Source organism: Akebia trifoliata, chromosome 15 (genome assembly GCF_017979445.1).
Source record: "Akebia trifoliata isolate Shusen 1 chromosome 15, ASM1797944v1, whole genome shotgun sequence".
Classification (NCBI taxonomy): Eukaryota; Viridiplantae; Streptophyta; class Magnoliopsida; order Ranunculales; family Lardizabalaceae; genus Akebia; species Akebia trifoliata.
The window spans coordinates 22,802,102-22,807,127 of record NC_141389.1 but is presented as its reverse complement, the minus strand read 5'-3'; the positions used below and the strand labels follow the sequence as shown (position 1 = coordinate 22,807,127).

The following is a 5,026-nucleotide window of genomic DNA, read 5'->3' as shown; positions in this document are numbered from 1 at the left end:
TTCCGAGAAAATTCACTAGAATGTGTTTATTATCATAAATGAGAAAGCATACCCTATAAAGAAATAACTCCTCCATAATCTGATGTGAACATATAGGTTCAAAAAACAAATAATGGAAAAAAAGAACAAAGTAGCACGTAATTAATCGCACAATCAAGGTAGCTGATTACAAAACCATAATAGATCAAAGAGGTATACTAGCTGTATCAAAGGGCTGAAACAACTCATTTGAACTCTTTCTGTACAGAAGAGACTCACCATGATAGAGAGGCCATCTTCTATGTTCTGTCTACCTCCCTTCAGCTCTCACTAGCTCTGAGAAAACCTTACTCATCGAAACACCCGAAAGATCATCCACGCTTGACATCTCCAATTGTGTTGCACTAACAGTAGTCTCGACCTTGTTGACCTCTTCAGAAAGCTCGCCTATCAAGTTAGTACTGTTTCCATTTGAATCACTAGGTATCTCTGCCTCTTGAAGTTGAAGCACATACTCCAGATTCCATAACACATCTCCCATTGTAGGACGATCAACACCATAGTCGGCCAAGCATTTCTCAGCAGTTTCTCCAAACTTCCTTAGAGAATCGGGTCTGATTTTACCAACAAGTTGTGGATCTATGATTTCCTCCAACTTCCCGCTTTTCTGCCATTTCATTGCCCATTCAGCTAAGTTCACCATCTCCCTTGGAAGGGAAGGATCGATAACAGGTCTTGCACAAAGTACTTCAAACAAAACCACACCAAAGGAGTACACATCTGACTTCTCTGTAAGATGTTGTCTTCGGAAATATTCTGGATCAAGATACCCGAAACTCCCTTTTACGGCGGTACTGACATGGGTTTGATCGATCTCAGGCCCGGCCTTCGAAAGCCCAAAATCAGCAACCTTGGCCATGTGATTCTCATCGAGTAAGATATTTGCCGACTTAACATCTCGGTGGATAATCGCCTTTGCATAACCAGTGTGAAGGTAGTGAAGTCCCCTAGCCGATCCAATACATATCTCAAGCCTTTGCTTCCAACTCAAGCTCGGAAGATCGGAGCCATAGAGATGACCCTTGAGGGTTCCATTCTCCATGTACTCGTACACTAAGATCATCTCATTCCGTTCATCACAAAACCCAATCAGAGAGACGAGATGGCGGTGGCGGAACTGAGACAACATCTCGATTTCGGTCCTAAACTCCGCAAGACCTTGTTGGGACAAATGGTTACCCCTCTTCGCTGCCACCTTAGTACCATCTCCAAGAACTCCCTTGTAAACCTTCCCAAAACCACCAACCCCAATAACCCAACTCTCGTCAAAGTTGTTTGTAGCCCCTTGTAATGCCGCAAAAGGAAAGCGGTACCCGAAGCCCGAGACACTATTAATGCCAGTTCCATTAGAAAACTTCCTTCCAGTGCTGTCAAAATTCCCTCCACTCACGAAGAAAGGAGCCCATTTCTTTGAATCGTGATCGCGTGCCAATCTTCGTCTTCTGCGAACCACAAAGAGAATTACAAACAAAACTACTGCGACTAATGCCCCAATGATCACACCCACTATCATACCAACGTGGTTCTTCGAACTTGACTCAGAAGACGGTGTTACCGAGGTCAATTTCATAATCTCCAATCCATTTAGAATGGCGTCTGGGTAAACATCGGAAAAAGCAGTTGAAGGGCCAATACTTACACTAAGTTTAGTGCTCTCACTTGGCCTTGTAAGGAAGTCCGCATAGTATGGAGTGGCCAAGCTGTTACTGAAACTACTAAGCTCGAGATCTCTAATAGCATTCCAAGAGTTTATATAAACATTAAAGACAAGAGAGCCTGTAGTTGTTTTACTCACTATATCGCAGAAATGAAGCCGAATCAGATACTCAAAACGAGGAAACACATCAAACTCCCATGTCACATTGAAAATGTTGTTGGGATTAGATTCTGAATTCATCTTTCTTGCAGTTCCATATACGGGAGGAGGAGCGATATCCGGAGTAGGCCCGCCACTCACATAATTGACAGCTGAGATCTTTGATACCGATATTGCAAGGTCTTTGTGCCGTAAAAACTGATCATCGGGAACCCAAGTGCGCCCCAAGGTATCGTTTTGTGGGGAGACCAATGGTCCACCCATATTGACCCTCTGAACCGTCTCTAGTGCTTGGTTCCACAAACCTTGGTACTTCGTCCGAGAAGTAATAAACTGGGCTTCATTGGTGATGAGCTCATCAGGGACCGAAACAACTTCTAAGGCATTTAAGAAAGCAAAAGAATTGTCGGGTGGGGAGAAGGTAAGCAAGAGATTGTTCGAAGTTATGTTCACGGAGAATTCCTTCATCGTGGGATCATTCCCTGGTTGGAAATTGTTGAGGAGAACAGAGAATTGGGTGGAAATAGAGAATTTTACTCTACTCATATTGTAGCTCTGATAGACGAACGGATAGAAATAAAGACGAATCCAATGCCTCCCTTGTTTTTGAATCGGAAATGTGTAAGTAGAGTTTCCATTGAGGATTCTAGCAGTTTGATAAAGAGGCAGATCAGTCATGTTAAAGGAAGAATTCGAATTTTTATCGGCAAAAATGTTATTGGGGGTGGATAGAAATCGGGAACCCAAGTTATCTGCACTGAAAATCCGACCATCCGGTGTGGATGTGTTCTTGGGTGATCCACAATCTATCAGGTAATTATCTATAGGATCAAATCCAATGGAACCACATATCAAAGACAAGATGGACAAAACCCATATAAACAATTTAAGTTCTCCGATACCCATCATGAGAAAAACTGATACCAACAATGAAAAAGATGGGATCTTTCAGCTCTTCTGGATTTTTTTTTGTTACTAAAGATGCACCACAAGAACCCTAGATTCTCAGTAAGCGAAAAAAAAAATACCCAAATGAAACTAAATAACCACCACAGGAAAAATGATAAAGACTTAAAAAAGAGGAAACTTTGAGATCATTTGAGCTCTCACTAAGACGAATCAAGATTCTCCATCACCAATAACCCAGATAGAAAAACAGAACCATTTCTCCCTTCAAAGAACCCTAGATTCTCAATAACCAAAAAACCCCGAATGAAATTAAATACCCACCACAGAAATTTTGATGAAGTGTTAAAAAGGTGGAACCTTTGAGATCATATGAGATTCTCCATCAACAACCACCCAGATAGAAAAACAGAACCATTTATACCTTCAAGAACCCCAGATTCTCAAAGAGAAATCAAGATTCCCGATCAAACCCAGATGGAAAAACAGAACAATTTCTCCCTTTCAAGAGTTCTCTAACTTTTCTAAACACCTTATCTCTTAGGAATCTTTCAAACCCAGATCTGTCTGGAACTGATAGAAACCAAGATCTTTTTCAATCTATCTTTTGATTGAAAAATTCTAAGACTAAACAAAAAATAAATAAAAAATCGAAACCAGAGATAATAATAGTCCTTCAAGTTGGAACAGAACCAGCTATTTTTCAAGAGATGACTTTTCTTGTATGAAAATCGAGGAGCCGAGACTCATGAGATGGTGAGAAAAATGGGTGTAAGAAACTCGTCAGAGAAAGAATTTAAGAGAAGTTTTTTATTATTCTTCTTTAATGGCGAAATGACAGTTTCAGACTGAGATTTACTTACTAATACAATAGTAGAAGAAGCAAATAACAGTGACAATAGGTTCTTAAATCCTCAATAATACGGATATTTTACTTGTCGTTTTCTACAGTAAGTAGACTTTGGTGCCCAATTCGTAGCCGCGTAGCGCGTATTACGCACAGTGTCAGTTCTTGTACTCTCGAGAGTTGGGCTGAAACCCTACTCTGTTCTCCTTTATGCGCCACGTGTTGGTGATTTAAGTGGTTGGGTTGTCTGATTGCACTCCCAAAAAGAAGAGAAGAAAAAGTTGCACTCCTCATCTTATGTAGACATGTGCCCAAGGGCATACGTTAAGATGCATTAAATGCATCTTCAAAATTTATTTTTCTACTAAAATAACCTCAAAATGAAACATGGGTTCAAATCCCACCTGCACTAAATTATTGAACTCATTAAAAATAGGTTTACCGATAAAAAATAATTAACCTCAAAATATGTTTTTCTATTAAAAATACTCTCTTTTTTCTTATCATGGGTATCCTCACCCTTCATGTGAGACTAATCTCATAGTCTCACAAATTGTCCCTCAGAGAGTCTTACATGAACTGGTTAGTTAAGGGGTCAAATAAACCCTCGAGGGTGGTCCCAAGGAATTCATTGCTTTGTGTGATTTCGAATATATAACCTACCATTCTTGATGAGCTTACCAAGGATCAAGGATCAAGGATCGACTTGCCACTAGGACAACCCCTTGGGGTTAAATCAATCAAAAATACCCTCAAATGTGCATTTTCAAGGTGAATTTAATGCATCTTAAAAAATGTGCCCTTAGGACACATGCTACCTAAACCCTTACCGGGGGTTTAGAAATAGAGAGCTTCTTCTTATTCTTCTTCTTCTTCTTTCAATAAGATAGAGGAAAAAAACTCTTTTTTTTTTTTTAAGAAAAATGTTAAAATAGTAATGATGGATGCATGCAGTTGACGTGGCAAGGGCACAAAACCGCACATCTGTTTCCTATGTATCTCGATGAAAAAAATCTATGGTTCTGTGCCCTTGCCACGTCAATCACGTACCAAGCCGCATACCAAAATCACGTGCATTCATCACGACTTGTGTTAAAATGACTCAAAATAATACTTAGAATATAACTGAGTGACAACTTAAGTATGAAAAGTAATCATTGATACTTTTCTTAAAATATAAGTGTTATGCACTCGAGGAAAAATGATAGTTCTCTGCACACATAGTGTTACTTTAAGTGATATGGAGTCACTGTAGCAAGGGTAAAAAATTATAAAGAAAGATAGATCTTTTGCTTCTTCGACCTTCAATATAATAAATAAATAAAAAAAAAAAATTGAGAGAGAGAGGTGCAACTGGTAAATACTTAACAAGAAGTAGAAATATTGATATTTTTTAAGATTGGTGTGTAAGGGACAAT

General features: G+C 39.3%; 1 pseudogene; it reads right to left on the bottom strand.

Moving 5' to 3' along the window:
- LOC147384649 (receptor-like protein kinase HERK 1 pseudogene) lies at window positions 1-3,647 on the bottom strand (annotated as a pseudogene).
- Window positions 3,648-5,026: the final 1,379 nt, after the last annotated feature.